Raw genomic sequence first — 16,602 nt, 5'->3', positions numbered from 1 at the left:
ACTCTGTCTCAAAAAAAAAAAAAAAAAAAATGAATCCGAAGAGAAAAGTAAAAGGAGGCCTGTGGAGCAGGTCTGGGTGTGACTCCGGATCCCCGAACATCAGGTGCCACCACCAAAGATTCCTACGTGTAGCCCATAGAACCCCAAAAGCAACGGGAGGAGTTCTGGTCACATACTCCCTCAAAATGACATCCTGGCCTTCTTCTGGAACTCCCTCCCCTCTCAGACTCTCAAGGTTTCCTCCAGCGTGTCGGCTCCCACAGAGCAGACCTTTGGTCTGAGACCTGACTGTCCAGAAGCCACGCATGCTGCCGCGTGGCGGCGGTGTCACGGCTCGGGACAAGAGGAGGCCCAACGGCGCGGGCTGGGGCGCCAGGCACCGCGGCGGGCGCTGAGGGTGGGGGTCACCCCCACCCCGGGCCGCCCCCGCACTCCCAGAAACGCGACAGAACCAGAGGCAAAAAAAAAAAAGAAGAAGCCTACGGCACCCGGTATTCCCGGGCGGTCTCCCATCCAAGTTCTAACCAGGCCCGACCCTGCTTAGCTTCCGAGACCAGACGGGATCGGGCGCGTTCGGGGTGGTGTGGCCGTGGACGGCGGAGGGCGCCCCTGCCCCGCTCAAGAAGCCGAGCCTCTCTGCGCTTCCCCGCCGCCTCCTCCCGCCCCAGGCCCCGCGCCGGGTCGGGCCTGTTGAGTTCGCCGGCCGGGTCCCGCGGGCTCCGAGGGACGAGGGGTGACAGGCGGGGCGGGCAGGGAGCGGCGGGCCGGGGTTGGGGGCTGTCTCTGTACACACACACACTCACACTCACACTCACTCACTCACTCACACTCACACAAGATGCGCCTCCACGGCTGGACCCGCCCAGGTGGAGACCTTCAAGCCCCCCTCCTCTCCTCGCCTGGCCTCCTTCACCTCCCCGCCCCCCACCCCCAGCGCGCCGGGGCCGCAGACTGCGCACGGGCGGGAGGGGCGGGGCGCTCGCCCTTTGACCCCAGCCAGGGGCGGCCCTCCCCCACAACCCCTTTCAGCTGCGCCCCCCACCCTGTGGCCCGGCGGCCGCCTATTCCCCCGGGCCAGGGCTGGGGCACAGCGCACGGGGGAGGGGAGCCAGTGTATGGGGCGTCTCTCTCTCTCTCGGGATGTGTCCCATGGGTGGGGTGGGGTGGCGTGGTTTGTGGGGCGCTGAAGAAATCAGTCCCCTCCATCTCCTCCCTCTGGAAAACACCCAAGCCCTTGGAGAACTGCCCGCACCGCTACCGTGGGGGCCGGGACCCTCCTCTGTGTCCTCCTGTGGCCCAGTCCAAGGGGCCTGGGCCTGGCCGGGGCTGCACTGGACCCCAACCACCCTGGCGTGTGGACTCGCTAAAAATCGGCCATTAGATATTGGATTCCAGCGTCATTGAGGTCATTTCACTAATGAGTGCACCGCAAAGAGTTTCCTAATCCATCTGTGAGGGTGGCAACCGAAAGAGAATTTTAGAGCTGACAGAATAGGCGAGGAAAGGCATAGGAGATTTCCACACCCAGTAAGGAAGCCTTTCCCGAAGTGGAAGAAAGAAAGGAGCAAACAGAGACACCGGTAGCCCGCCCGGATCAGAGTCTGCCCCTGAGAGAAAGTACCCTGACCAGGTTCACCAGTGGGTGGGTCGCGAGCTAGCGGCACTCAGAAGAGCGAGGCCCGCAGTCTGTGCAGAAGACACCTGCACTCGGGTGTGTGTGGCGGCACAATTCACAAGCAGCTCCAGATGTTAAACCAAGGAGAAGCCAGGGAGTTCCCAACGCCCCAGGTGTCCTCAGCCCACGACTGGCTGCTGTGGGAATGCGAAGCCCGGCTCCTTGTCTCAGAGCGGGGCAACCAGGAGGTGTGATGTCCACCCCGGGGTTCCCAGGAGGATCAGACTGAAGCTGGGACTTGGCCTGAAAGTGTCCCCTCGCATGGCCACCCCCTTCCCCTTCCTGCTCCTCTACTCCTGGTGCCCCTCCATCCAGGGGCCAGACCTTAAAGAGTCACCCGCAAGAGAATCCTGGTCCCAAAGGAGCCTTCTGGGGGACCCCTGCTGAGAGAGGTTGTGGGCATGGCCCGCTGGGGCTCTGCCCGACCCAGGGCTGAGAGATGCAACCTCCCAGCTCTGGGTCCCTGCAGGAAGTGTTGGCAAGCACAGGGCCAGTCCTCCAAAGGCCCAGGTGCAGGGAGCCCAGGCCAAGCATCCCGTGGAAGAAGCCACATGCTGTGCCACCCCGGGGAACACCACTGCAGGCCACGGCCCTTCCCACCTCCTCCTCCTCCTCCTCCTCCTCCTCCTCCTCCTCCCACCCCGCCCCCGCCCCCACATGGCACAGGGCCCAGAGACACCTCAGACACTTGCTACCCAAAGTGCAAAGGGCATCAGTTGCTCCTCCAAACCCCCCCCCCAGCCCAGCAGACCACGTTGTCCAGCCAGCCCCCGGGCCTCCCTGGGGTGCCCAGCACAAAAGTGCAGACACCCACCGGACCCTCAATCTCAGTTTTCGGATGTTTTTGCCACTCTAAGGACCCGCAGGCCAGCTGGGCCTTCTGGCAGGACAGAGAGCCCCGGAATCCGACGTGGAGAGCTGGGTATACGTCCCCATGAGGAGGCGGTCCCCACCTCCGCGGCTATCCCCTTGCGGGGAGCGGCAGCCGCGGGGCCTCAGAGAAGACACCAGGCTGGGCCCCCACGGCACAGCGGGAGCACGTCCCCCGCAGGCCACTTAGCGACGGCGGCCAGCCGGCGGACGGTTGGGTTGCACGAGACGCTGCGGCCGCCCTGCTACCGGGTTCCTGGGAGGGCGTCCTGGAACCAGCGTCCACACCAAGCCCTTGGAAGGCCCAGGCGACGGAGGAGCCCCGTCAGGCAGGGGCCGAGGACGGTGACGGCCCGGGCGGGGACGAGCGTGTCAGGCAGGGGCAGAGGACGGTGACAGGTGATAGGCCGGGCGGGAAGGAGTCAGTCAGGCAGGGGCCGTGGAGGAGACGGGCTGGGTAAGGGTTAGGGTTAGTGTCAGGGCACAAGTCACAATCGCAAAGACCTGGAAGCCACCCGAGTGCCCATCGACCCACGAGTGGGTAAATAAAATGTGGCGCGTGGACACCACGGAGTGCTATTCGGCTATGAGGAGCAGCGGTGAGGGGGCACCTCTCGTGGTTCTCCTGGCCAGAGCTGGAACCCGTTCCAGTAAGCCAAGTATCCCAAGAATGGACACACGAGCACCACGTGCTCGCGCTCACCAGCAAATGGGTACGAACCGATGGACACCTAAGTGGACACAGAGGAATCACCTTCTTCGGGTGGGTGTCGGGCGGGTGGGGGGAGGGGATGGGCATACACATCCATTAGGAATGGGGTGGGTACGCACCGACTGGGGGATGGGCGCACTTGAAGCTCTGACCCGAGGGGGGAGGCTGGGAGAGGGCAACGCACCCGACCTTAACATTGGTGCCCCCACAATATGCTGGAACAACATGAGAGGTAAATGAATAAGAACACGGGGGGGGAGGGGGGCACGGGCAACACATGTCACCTTAATACTTGGACTCCCATCATCTGCTTGAAAAGAGAGAGAAAAGAAAATGCAATAATAGAGATAAGAGACACTTTTTAAAAATAATGAATCCGGCCGGGCGCTGTGGCTCACGCCTGTAATCCTAGCTCTTGGGAGGCCGAGGCGGGCGGATTGCTCAAGGTCAGGAGTTCAAAACCAGCCTGAGCAAGAGCGAGACCCCGTCTCTACTATAAATAGAAAGAAATTAATTGGCCAACTGATATATATATAAAAAATTAGCGGGGCATGGTGGCGCATGCCTGCAGTCCCAGCTACCCTGGAGGCTGAGGCAGAAGGATCACTCGAGCCCAGGAGTTTGAAGTTGCTGTGAGCTAGGCTGACGCCACGGCACTCACTCTAGCCTGGGCAACAAACCGAGACTCTGTCTCAAAAAAAAAAAAAAAAAATGAATCCGAAGAGAAAAGTAAAAGGAGGCCTGTGGAGCAGGTCTGGGTGTGACTCCGGATCCCCGAACATCAGGTGCCACCACCAAAGATTCCTACGTGTAGCCCATAGAACCCCAAAAGCAACGGGAGGAGTTCTGGTCACATACTCCCTCAAAATGACATCCTGGCCTTCTTCTGGAACTCCCTCCCCTCTCAGACTCTCAAGGTTTCCTCCAGCGTGTCGGCTCCCACAGAGCAGACCTTTGGTCTGAGACCTGACTGTCCAGAAGCCACGCATGCTGCCGCGTGGCGGCGGTGTCACGGCTCGGGACAAGAGGAGGCCCAACGGCGCGGGCTGGGGCGCCAGGCACCGCGGCGGGCGCTGAGGGTGGGGGTCACCCCCACCCCGGGCCGCCCCCGCACTCCCAGAAACGCGACAGAACCAGAGGCAAAAAAAAAAAAGAAGAAGCCTACGGCACCCGGTATTCCCGGGCGGTCTCCCATCCAAGTTCTAACCAGGCCCGACCCTGCTTAGCTTCCGAGACCAGACGGGATCGGGCGCGTTCGGGGTGGTGTGGCCGTGGACGGCGGAGGGCGCCCCTGCCCCGCTCAAGAAGCCGAGCCTCTCTGCGCTTCCCCGCCGCCTCCTCCCGCCCCAGGCCCCGCGCCGGGTCGGGCCTGTTGAGTTCGCCGGCCGGGTCCCGCGGGCTCCGAGGGACGGGGGGTGACAGGCGGGGCGGGCAGGGAGCGGCGGGCCGGGGTTGGGGGCTGTCTCTGTACACACACACACTCACACTCACACTCACTCACTCACTCACACTCACACAAGATGCGCCTCCACGGCTGGACCCGCCCAGGTGGAGACCTTCAAGCCCCCCTCCTCTCCTGGCCTGGCCTCCTTCACCTCCCCGCCCCCCACCCCCAGCGCGCCGGGGCCGCAGACTGCGCACGGGCGGGAGGGGCGGGGCGCTCGCCCTTTGACCCCAGCCAGGGGCGGCCCTCCCCCACAACCCCTTTCAGCTGCGCCCCCCACCCTGTGGCCCGGCGGCCGCCTATTCCCCCGGGCCAGGGCTGGGGCACAGCGCACGGGGGAGGGGAGCCAGTGTATGGGGCGTCTCTCTCTCTCGGGATGTGTCCCATGGGTGGGGTGGGGTGGCGTGGTTTGTGGGGCGCTGAAGAAATCAGTCCCCTCCATCTCCTCCCTCTGGAAAACACCCAAGCCCTTGGAGAACTGCCCGCACCGCTACCGTGGGGGCCGGGACCCTCCTCTGTGTCCTCCTGTGGCCCAGTCCAAGGGGCCTGGGCCTGGCCGGGGCTGCACTGGACCCCAACCACCCTGGCGTGTGGACTCGCTAAAAATCGGCCATTAGATATTGGATTCCAGCGTCATTGAGGTCATTTCACTAATGAGTGCACCGCAAAGAGTTTCCTAATCCATCTGTGAGGGTGGCAACCGAAAGAGAATTTTAGAGCTGACAGAATAGGCGAGGAAAGGCATAGGAGATTTCCACACCCAGTAAGGAAGCCTTTCCCGAAGTGGAAGAAAGAAAGGAGCAAACAGAGACACCGGTAGCCCGCCCGGATCAGAGTCTGCCCCTGAGAGAAAGTACCCTGACCAGGTTCACCAGTGGGTGGGTCGCGAGCTAGCGGCACTCAGAAGAGCGAGGCCCGCAGTCTGTGCAGAAGACACCTGCACTCGGGTGTGTGTGGCGGCACAATTCACAAGCAGCTCCAGATGTTAAACCAAGGAGAAGCCAGGGAGTTCCCAACGCCCCAGGTGTCCTCAGCCCACGACTGGCTGCTGTGGGAATGCGAAGCCCGGCTCCTTGTCTCAGAGCGGGGCAACCAGGAGGTGTGATGTCCACCCCGGGGTTCCCAGGAGGATCAGACTGAAGCTGGGACTTGGCCTGAAAGTGTCCCCTCGCATGGCCACCCCCTTCCCCTTCCTGCTCCTCTACTCCTGGTGCCCCTCCATCCAGGGGCCAGACCTTAAAGAGTCACCCGCAAGAGAATCCTGGTCCCAAAGGAGCCTTCTGGGGGACCCCTGCTGAGAGAGGTTGTGGGCATGGCCCGCTGGGGCTCTGCCCGACCCAGGGCTGAGAGATGCAACCTCCCAGCTCTGGGTCCCTGCAGGAAGTGTTGGCAAGCACAGGGCCAGTCCTCCAAAGGCCCAGGTGCAGGGAGCCCAGGCCAAGCATCCCGTGGAAGAAGCCACATGCTGTGCCACCCCGGGGAACACCACTGCAGGCCACGGCCCTTCCCACCTCCTCCTCCTCCTCCTCCTCCTCCTCCTCCTCCTCCCACCCCGCCCTCGCCCCCACATGGCACAGGGCCCAGAGACACCTCAGACACTTGCTACCCAAAGTGCAAAGGGCATCAGTTGCTCCTCCAAACCCCCCCCCAGCCCAGCAGACCACGTTGTCCAGCCAGCCCCCGGGCCTCCCTGGGGTGCCCAGCACAAAAGTGCAGACACCCACCGGACCCTCAATCTCAGTTTTCGGATGTTTTTGCCACTCTAAGGACCCGCAGGCCAGCTGGGCCTTCTGGCAGGACAGAGAGCCCCGGAATCCGACGTGGAGAGCTGGGTATACGTCCCCATGAGGAGGCGGTCCCCACCTCCGCGGCTATCCCCTTGCGGGGAGCGGCAGCCGCGGGGCCTCAGAGAAGACACCAGGCTGGGCCCCCACGGCACAGCGGGAGCACGTCCCCCGCAGGCCACTTAGCGACGGCGGCCAGCCGGCGGACGGTTGGGTTGCACGAGACGCTGCGGCCGCCCTGCTACCGGGTTCCTGGGAGGGCGTCCTGGAACCAGCGTCCACACCAAGCCCTTGGAAGGCCCAGGCGACGGAGGAGCCCCGTCAGGCAGGGGCCGAGGACGGTGACGGCCCGGGCGGGGACGAGCGTGTCAGGCAGGGGCAGAGGACGGTGACAGGTGATAGGCCGGGCGGGAAGGAGTCAGTCAGGCAGGGGCCGTGGAGGAGACGGGCTGGGTAAGGGTTAGGGTTAGTGTCAGGGCACAAGTCACAATCGCAAAGACCTGGAAGCCACCCGAGTGCCCATCGACCCACGAGTGGGTAAATAAAATGTGGCGCGTGGACACCACGGAGTGCTATTCGGCTATGAGGAGCAGCGGTGAGGGGGCACCTCTCGTGGTTCTCCTGGCCAGAGCTGGAACCCGTTCCAGTAAGCCAAGTATCCCAAGAATGGACACACGAGCACCACGTGCTCGCGCTCACCAGCAAATGGGTACGAACCGATGGACACCTAAGTGGACACAGAGGAATCACCTTCTTCGGGTGGGTGTCGGGCGGGTGGGGGGAGGGGATGGGCATACACATCCATTAGGAATGGGGTGGGTACGCACCGACTGGGGGATGGGCGCACTTGAAGCTCTGACCCGAGGGGGGAGGCTGGGAGAGGGCAACGCACCCGACCTTAACATTGGTGCCCCCACAATATGCTGGAACAACATGAGAGGTAAATGAATAAGAACACGGGGGGGGAGGGGGGCACGGGCAACACATGTCACCTTAATACTTGGACTCCCATCATCTGCTTGAAAAGAGAGAGAAAAGAAAATGCAATAATAGAGATAAGAGACACTTTTTAAAAATAATGAATCCGGCCGGGCGCTGTGGCTCACGCCTGTAATCCTAGCTCTTGGGAGGCCGAGGCGGGCGGATTGCTCAAGGTCAGGAGTTCAAAACCAGCCTGAGCAAGAGCGAGACCCCGTCTCTACTATAAATAGAAAGAAATTAATTGGCCAACTGATATATATATAAAAAATTAGCGGGGCATGGTGGCGCATGCCTGCAGTCCCAGCTACCCTGGAGGCTGAGGCAGAAGGATCACTCGAGCCCAGGAGTTTGAAGTTGCTGTGAGCTAGGCTGACGCCACGGCACTCACTCTAGCCTGGGCAACAAACCGAGACTCTGTCTCAAAAAAAAAAAAAAAAAAAATGAATCCGAAGAGAAAAGTAAAAGGAGGCCTGTGGAGCAGGTCTGGGTGTGACTCCGGATCCCCGAACATCAGGTGCCACCACCAAAGATTCCTACGTGTAGCCCATAGAACCCCAAAAGCAACGGGAGGAGTTCTGGTCACATACTCCCTCAAAATGACATCCTGGCCTTCTTCTGGAACTCCCTCCCCTCTCAGACTCTCAAGGTTTCCTCCAGCGTGTCGGCTCCCACAGAGCAGACCTTTGGTCTGAGACCTGACTGTCCAGAAGCCACGCATGCTGCCGCGTGGCGGCGGTGTCACGGCTCGGGACAAGAGGAGGCCCAACGGCGCGGGCTGGGGCGCCAGGCACCGCGGCGGGCGCTGAGGGTGGGGGTCACCCCCACCCCGGGCCGCCCCCGCACTCCCAGAAACGCGACAGAACCAGAGGCAAAAAAAAAAAAGAAGAAGCCTACGGCACCCGGTATTCCCGGGCGGTCTCCCATCCAAGTTCTAACCAGGCCCGACCCTGCTTAGCTTCCGAGACCAGACGGGATCGGGCGCGTTCGGGGTGGTGTGGCCGTGGACGGCGGAGGGCGCCCCTGCCCCGCTCAAGAAGCCGAGCCTCTCTGCGCTTCCCCGCCGCCTCCTCCCGCCCCAGGCCCCGCGCCGGGTCGGGCCTGTTGAGTTCGCCGGCCGGGTCCCGCGGGCTCCGAGGGACGGGGGGTGACAGGCGGGGCGGGCAGGGAGCGGCGGGCCGGGGTTGGGGGCTGTCTCTGTACACACACACACTCACACTCACACTCACTCACTCACTCACACTCACACAAGATGCGCCTCCACGGCTGGACCCGCCCAGGTGGAGACCTTCCAGCCCCCCTCCTCTCCTCGCCTGGCCTCCTTCACCTCCCCGCCCCCCACCCCCAGCGCGCCGGGGCCGCAGACTGCGCACGGGCGGGAGGGGCGGGGCGCTCGCCCTTTGACCCCAGCCAGGGGCGGCCCTCCCCCACAACCCCTTTCAGCTGCGCCCCCCACCCTGTGGCCCGGCGGCCGCCTATTCCCCCGGGCCAGGGCTGGGGCACAGCGCACGGGGGAGGGGAGCCAGTGTATGGGGCGTCTCTCTCTCTCGGGATGTGTCCCATGGGTGGGGTGGGGTGGCGTGGTTTGTGGGGCGCTGAAGAAATCAGTCCCCTCCATCTCCTCCCTCTGGAAAACACCCAAGCCCTTGGAGAACTGCCCGCACCGCTACCGTGGGGGCCGGGACCCTCCTCTGTGTCCTCCTGTGGCCCAGTCCAAGGGGCCTGGGCCTGGCCGGGGCTGCACTGGACCCCAACCACCCTGGCGTGTGGACTCGCTAAAAATCGGCCATTAGATATTGGATTCCAGCGTCATTGAGGTCATTTCACTAATGAGTGCACCGCAAAGAGTTTCCTAATCCATCTGTGAGGGTGGCAACCGAAAGAGAATTTTAGAGCTGACAGAATAGGCGAGGAAAGGCATAGGAGATTTCCACACCCAGTAAGGAAGCCTTTCCCGAAGTGGAAGAAAGAAAGGAGCAAACAGAGACACCGGTAGCCCGCCCGGATCAGAGTCTGCCCCTGAGAGAAAGTACCCTGACCAGGTTCACCAGTGGGTGGGTCGCGAGCTAGCGGCACTCAGAAGAGCGAGGCCCGCAGTCTGTGCAGAAGACACCTGCACTCGGGTGTGTGTGGCGGCACAATTCACAAGCAGCTCCAGATGTTAAACCAAGGAGAAGCCAGGGAGTTCCCAACGCCCCAGGTGTCCTCAGCCCACGACTGGCTGCTGTGGGAATGCGAAGCCCGGCTCCTTGTCTCAGAGCGGGGCAACCAGGAGGTGTGATGTCCACCCCGGGGTTCCCAGGAGGATCAGACTGAAGCTGGGACTTGGCCTGAAAGTGTCCCCTCGCATGGCCACCCCCTTCCCCTTCCTGCTCCTCTACTCCTGGTGCCCCTCCATCCAGGGGCCAGACCTTAAAGAGTCACCCGCAAGAGAATCCTGGTCCCAAAGGAGCCTTCTGGGGGACCCCTGCTGAGAGAGGTTGTGGGCATGGCCCGCTGGGGCTCTGCCCGACCCAGGGCTGAGAGATGCAACCTCCCAGCTCTGGGTCCCTGCAGGAAGTGTTGGCAAGCACAGGGCCAGTCCTCCAAAGGCCCAGGTGCAGGGAGCCCAGGCCAAGCATCCCGTGGAAGAAGCCACATGCTGTGCCACCCCGGGGAACACCACTGCAGGCCACGGCCCTTCCCACCTCCTCCTCCTCCTCCTCCTCCTCCTCCTCCTCCTCCCACCCCGCCCCCGCCCCCACATGGCACAGGGCCCAGAGACACCTCAGACACTTGCTACCCAAAGTGCAAAGGGCATCAGTTGCTCCTCCAAACCCCCCCCCCAGCCCAGCAGACCACGTTGTCCAGCCAGCCCCCGGGCCTCCCTGGGGTGCCCAGCACAAAAGTGCAGACACCCACCGGACCCTCAATCTCAGTTTTCGGATGTTTTTGCCACTCTAAGGACCCGCAGGCCAGCTGGGCCTTCTGGCAGGACAGAGAGCCCCGGAATCCGACGTGGAGAGCTGGGTATACGTCCCCATGAGGAGGCGGTCCCCACCTCCGCGGCTATCCCCTTGCGGGGAGCGGCAGCCGCGGGGCCTCAGAGAAGACACCAGGCTGGGCCCCCACGGCACAGCGGGAGCACGTCCCCCGCAGGCCACTTAGCGACGGCGGCCAGCCGGCGGACGGTTGGGTTGCACGAGACGCTGCGGCCGCCCTGCTACCGGGTTCCTGGGAGGGCGTCCTGGAACCAGCGTCCACACCAAGCCCTTGGAAGGCCCAGGCGACGGAGGAGCCCCGTCAGGCAGGGGCCGAGGACGGTGACGGCCCGGGCGGGGACGAGCGTGTCAGGCAGGGGCAGAGGACGGTGACAGGTGATAGGCCGGGCGGGAAGGAGTCAGTCAGGCAGGGGCCGTGGAGGAGACGGGCTGGGTAAGGGTTAGGGTTAGTGTCAGGGCACAAGTCACAATCGCAAAGACCTGGAAGCCACCCGAGTGCCCATCGACCCACGAGTGGGTAAATAAAATGTGGCGCGTGGACACCACGGAGTGCTATTCGGCTATGAGGAGCAGCGGTGAGGGGGCACCTCTCGTGGTTCTCCTGGCCAGAGCTGGAACCCGTTCCAGTAAGCCAAGTATCCCAAGAATGGACACACGAGCACCACGTGCTCGCGCTCACCAGCAAATGGGTACGAACCGATGGACACCTAAGTGGACACAGAGGAATCACCTTCTTCGGGTGGGTGTCGGGCGGGTGGGGGGAGGGGATGGGCATACACATCCATTAGGAATGGGGTGGGTACGCACCGACTGGGGGATGGGCGCACTTGAAGCTCTGACCCGAGGGGGGAGGCTGGGAGAGGGCAACGCACCCGACCTTAACATTGGTGCCCCCACAATATGCTGGAACAACATGAGAGGTAAATGAATAAGAACACGGGGGGGGGGGAGGGGGGCACGGGCAACACATGTCACCTTAATACTTGGACTCCCATCATCTGCTTGAAAAGAGAGAGAAAAGAAAATGCAATAATAGAGATAAGAGACACTTTTTAAAAATAATGAATCCGGCCGGGCGCTGTGGCTCACGCCTGTAATCCTAGCTCTTGGGAGGCCGAGGCGGGCGGATTGCTCAAGGTCAGGAGTTCAAAACCAGCCTGAGCAAGAGCGAGACCCCGTCTCTACTATAAATAGAAAGAAATTAATTGGCCAACTGATATATATATAAAAAATTAGCGGGGCATGGTGGCGCATGCCTGCAGTCCCAGCTACCCTGGAGGCTGAGGCAGAAGGATCACTCGAGCCCAGGAGTTTGAAGTTGCTGTGAGCTAGGCTGACGCCACGGCACTCACTCTAGCCTGGGCAACAAACCGAGACTCTGTCTCAAAAAAAAAAAAAAAAAAAATGAATCCGAAGAGAAAAGTAAAAGGAGGCCTGTGGAGCAGGTCTGGGTGTGACTCCGGATCCCCGAACATCAGGTGCCACCACCAAAGATTCCTACGTGTAGCCCATAGAACCCCAAAAGCAACGGGAGGAGTTCTGGTCACATACTCCCTCAAAATGACATCCTGGCCTTCTTCTGGAACTCCCTCCCCTCTCAGACTCTCAAGGTTTCCTCCAGCGTGTCGGCTCCCACAGAGCAGACCTTTGGTCTGAGACCTGACTGTCCAGAAGCCACGCATGCTGCCGCGTGGCGGCGGTGTCACGGCTCGGGACAAGAGGAGGCCCAACGGCGCGGGCTGGGGCGCCAGGCACCGCGGCGGGCGCTGAGGGTGGGGGTCACCCCCACCCCGGGCCGCCCCCGCACTCCCAGAAACGCGACAGAACCAGAGGCAAAAAAAAAAAAGAAGAAGCCTACGGCACCCGGTATTCCCGGGCGGTCTCCCATCCAAGTTCTAACCAGGCCCGACCCTGCTTAGCTTCCGAGACCAGACGGGATCGGGCGCGTTCGGGGTGGTGTGGCCGTGGACGGCGGAGGGCGCCCCTGCCCCGCTCAAGAAGCCGAGCCTCTCTGCGCTTCCCCGCCGCCTCCTCCCGCCCCAGGCCCCGCGCCGGGTCGGGCCTGTTGAGTTCGCCGGCCGGGTCCCGCGGGCTCCGAGGGACGGGGGGTGACAGGCGGGGCGGGCAGGGAGCGGCGGGCCGGGGTTGGGGGCTGTCTCTGTACACACACACACTCACACTCACACTCACTCACTCACTCACACTCACACAAGATGCGCCTCCACGGCTGGACCCGCCCAGGTGGAGACCTTCAAGCCCCCCTCCTCTCCTGGCCTGGCCTCCTTCACCTCCCCGCCCCCCACCCCCAGCGCGCCGGGGCCGCAGACTGCGCACGGGCGGGAGGGGCGGGGCGCTCGCCCTTTGACCCCAGCCAGGGGCGGCCCTCCCCCACAACCCCTTTCAGCTGCGCCCCCCACCCTGTGGCCTGGCGGCCGCCTATTCCCCCGGGCCAGGGCTGGGGCACAGCGCACGGGGGAGGGGAGCCAGTGTATGGGGCGTCTCTCTCTCTCGGGATGTGTCCCATGGGTGGGGTGGGGTGGCGTGGTTTGTGGGGCGCTGAAGAAATCAGTCCCCTCCATCTCCTCCCTCTGGAAAACACCCAAGCCCTTGGAGAACTGCCCGCACCGCTACCGTGGGGGCCGGGACCCTCCTCTGTGTCCTCCTGTGGCCCAGTCCAAGGGGCCTGGGCCTGGCCGGGGCTGCACTGGACCCCAACCACCCTGGCGTGTGGACTCGCTAAAAATCGGCCATTAGATATTGGATTCCAGCGTCATTGAGGTCATTTCACTAATGAGTGCACCGCAAAGAGTTTCCTAATCCATCTGTGAGGGTGGCAACCGAAAGAGAATTTTAGAGCTGACAGAATAGGCGAGGAAAGGCATAGGAGATTTCCACACCCAGTAAGGAAGCCTTTCCCGAAGTGGAAGAAAGAAAGGAGCAAACAGAGACACCGGTAGCCCGCCCGGATCAGAGTCTGCCCCTGAGAGAAAGTACCCTGACCAGGTTCACCAGTGGGTGGGTCGCGAGCTAGCGGCACTCAGAAGAGCGAGGCCCGCAGTCTGTGCAGAAGACACCTGCACTCGGGTGTGTGTGGCGGCACAATTCACAAGCAGCTCCAGATGTTAAACCAAGGAGAAGCCAGGGAGTTCCCAACGCCCCAGGTGTCCTCAGCCCACGACTGGCTGCTGTGGGAATGCGAAGCCCGGCTCCTTGTCTCAGAGCGGGGCAACCAGGAGGTGTGATGTCCACCCCGGGGTTCCCAGGAGGATCAGACTGAAGCTGGGACTTGGCCTGAAAGTGTCCCCTCGCATGGCCACCCCCTTCCCCTTCCTGCTCCTCTACTCCTGGTGCCCCTCCATCCAGGGGCCAGACCTTAAAGAGTCACCCGCAAGAGAATCCTGGTCCCAAAGGAGCCTTCTGGGGGACCCCTGCTGAGAGAGGTTGTGGGCATGGCCCGCTGGGGCTCTGCCCGACCCAGGGCTGAGAGATGCAACCTCCCAGCTCTGGGTCCCTGCAGGAAGTGTTGGCAAGCACAGGGCCAGTCCTCCAAAGGCCCAGGTGCAGGGAGCCCAGGCCAAGCATCCCGTGGAAGAAGCCACATGCTGTGCCACCCCGGGGAACACCACTGCAGGCCACGGCCCTTCCCACCTCCTCCTCCTCCTCCTCCTCCTCCTCCTCCTCCTCCCACCCCGCCCCCGCCCCCACATGGCACAGGGCCCAGAGACACCTCAGACACTTGCTACCCAAAGTGCAAAGGGCATCAGTTGCTCCTCCAAACCCCCCCCCCAGCCCAGCAGACCACGTTGTCCAGCCAGCCCCCGGGCCTCCCTGGGGTGCCCAGCACAAAAGTGCAGACACCCACCGGACCCTCAATCTCAGTTTTCGGATGTTTTTGCCACTCTAAGGACCCGCAGGCCAGCTGGGCCTTCTGGCAGGACAGAGAGCCCCGGAATCCGACGTGGAGAGCTGGGTATACGTCCCCATGAGGAGGCGGTCCCCACCTCCGCGGCTATCCCCTTGCGGGGAGCGGCAGCCGCGGGGCCTCAGAGAAGACACCAGGCTGGGCCCCCACGGCACAGCGGGAGCACGTCCCCCGCAGGCCACTTAGCGACGGCGGCCAGCCGGCGGACGGTTGGGTTGCACGAGACGCTGCGGCCGCCCTGCTACCGGGTTCCTGGGAGGGCGTCCTGGAACCAGCGTCCACACCAAGCCCTTGGAAGGCCCAGGCGACGGAGGAGCCCCGTCAGGCAGGGGCCGAGGACGGTGACGGCCCGGGCGGGGACGAGCGTGTCAGGCAGGGGCAGAGGACGGTGACAGGTGATAGGCCGGGCGGGAAGGAGTCAGTCAGGCAGGGGCCGTGGAGGAGACGGGCTGGGTAAGGGTTAGGGTTAGTGTCAGGGCACAAGTCACAATCGCAAAGACCTGGAAGCCACCCGAGTGCCCATCGACCCACGAGTGGGTAAATAAAATGTGGCGCGTGGACACCACGGAGTGCTATTCGGCTATGAGGAGCAGCGGTGAGGGGGCACCTCTCGTGGTTCTCCTGGCCAGAGCTGGAACCCGTTCCAGTAAGCCAAGTATCCCAAGAATGGACACACGAGCACCACGTGCTCGCGCTCACCAGCAAATGGGTACGAACCGATGGACACCTAAGTGGACACAGAGGAATCACCTTCTTCGGGTGGGTGTCGGGCGGGTGGGGGGAGGGGATGGGCATACACATCCATTAGGAATGGGGTGGGTACGCACCGACTGGGGGATGGGCGCACTTGAAGCTCTGACCCGAGGGGGGAGGCTGGGAGAGGGCAACGCACCCGACCTTAACATTGGTGCCCCCACAATATGCTGGAACAACATGAGAGGTAAATGAATAAGAACACGGGGGGGGAGGGGGGCACGGGCAACACATGTCACCTTAATACTTGGACTCCCATCATCTGCTTGAAAAGAGAGAGAAAAGAAAATGCAATAATAGAGATAAGAGACACTTTTTAAAAATAATGAATCCGGCCGGGCGCTGTGGCTCACGCCTGTAATCCTAGCTCTTGGGAGGCCGAGGCGGGCGGATTGCTCAAGGTCAGGAGTTCAAAACCAGCCTGAGCAAGAGCGAGACCCCGTCTCTACTATAAATAGAAAGAAATTAATTGGCCAACTGATATATATATAAAAAATTAGCGGGGCATGGTGGCGCATGCCTGCAGTCCCAGCTACCCTGGAGGCTGAGGCAGAAGGATCACTCGAGCCCAGGAGTTTGAAGTTGCTGTGAGCTAGGCTGACGCCACGGCACTCACTCTAGCCTGGGCAACAAACCGAGACTCTGTCTCAAAAAAAAAAAAAAAAAAAAAATGAATCCGAAGAGAAAAGTAAAAGGAGGCCTGTGGAGCAGGTCTGGGTGTGACTCCGGATCCCCGAACATCAGGTGCCACCACCAAAGATTCCTACGTGTAGCCCATAGAACCCCAAAAGCAACGGGAGGAGTTCTGGTCACATACTCCCTCAAAATGACATCCTGGCCTTCTTCTGGAACTCCCTCCCCTCTCAGACTCTCAAGGTTTCCTCCAGCGTGTCGGCTCCCACAGAGCAGACCTTTGGTCTGAGACCTGACTGTCCAGAAGCCACGCATGCTGCCGCGTGGCGGCGGTGTCACGGCTCGGGACAAGAGGAGGCCCAACGGCGCGGGCTGGGGCGCCAGGCACCGCGGCGGGCGCTGAGGGTGGGGGTCACCCCCACCCCGGGCCGCCCCCGCACTCCCAGAAACGCGACAGAACCAGAGGCAAAAAAAAAAAAGAAGAAGCCTACGGCACCCGGTATTCCCGGGCGGTCTCCCATCCAAGTTCTAACCAGGCCCGACCCTGCTTAGCTTCCGAGACCAGACGGGATCGGGCGCGTTCGGGGTGGTGTGGCCGTGGACGGCGGAGGGCGCCCCTGCCCCGCTCAAGAAGCCGAGCCTCTCTGCGCTTCCCCGCCGCCTCCTCCCGCCCCAGGCCCCGCGCCGGGTCGGGCCTGTTGAGTTCGCCGGCCGGGTCCCGCGGGCTCCGAGGGACGGGGGGTGACAGGCGGGGCGGGCAGGGAGCGGCGGGCCGGGGTTGGGGGCTGTCTCTGTACACACACACACTCACACTCACACTCACTCACTCACTCACACTCACACAAGATGC

General features: G+C 62.6%; 5 pseudogenes; all 5 read right to left on the bottom strand.

Annotated features, from left to right (window-relative positions):
- Nucleotides 1-476: 476 nt before the first annotated feature.
- LOC142870230 (uncharacterized) lies at nucleotides 477-595 on the bottom strand (annotated as a pseudogene).
- A 3,820-nt stretch (nucleotides 596-4,415) lies between these two features.
- Nucleotides 4,416-4,534, bottom strand: LOC142870219 (uncharacterized; annotated as a pseudogene).
- Nucleotides 4,535-8,353: 3,819 nt separating this feature from the next.
- On the bottom strand, nucleotides 8,354-8,472 carry LOC142870214 (uncharacterized; annotated as a pseudogene).
- A 3,823-nt stretch (nucleotides 8,473-12,295) lies between these two features.
- Nucleotides 12,296-12,414, bottom strand: LOC142870213 (uncharacterized; annotated as a pseudogene).
- A 3,822-nt stretch (nucleotides 12,415-16,236) lies between these two features.
- Nucleotides 16,237-16,355, bottom strand: LOC142870212 (uncharacterized; annotated as a pseudogene).
- Nucleotides 16,356-16,602: the final 247 nt, after the last annotated feature.

This window comes from Microcebus murinus, chromosome 3 (assembly GCF_040939455.1).
Source record: "Microcebus murinus isolate Inina chromosome 3, M.murinus_Inina_mat1.0, whole genome shotgun sequence".
NCBI lineage: Eukaryota > Metazoa > Chordata > Mammalia > Primates > Cheirogaleidae > Microcebus > Microcebus murinus.
The sequence above is the reverse complement of the archived record's forward strand: the minus strand, read 5'-3'. Positions and strand labels throughout refer to the sequence as shown.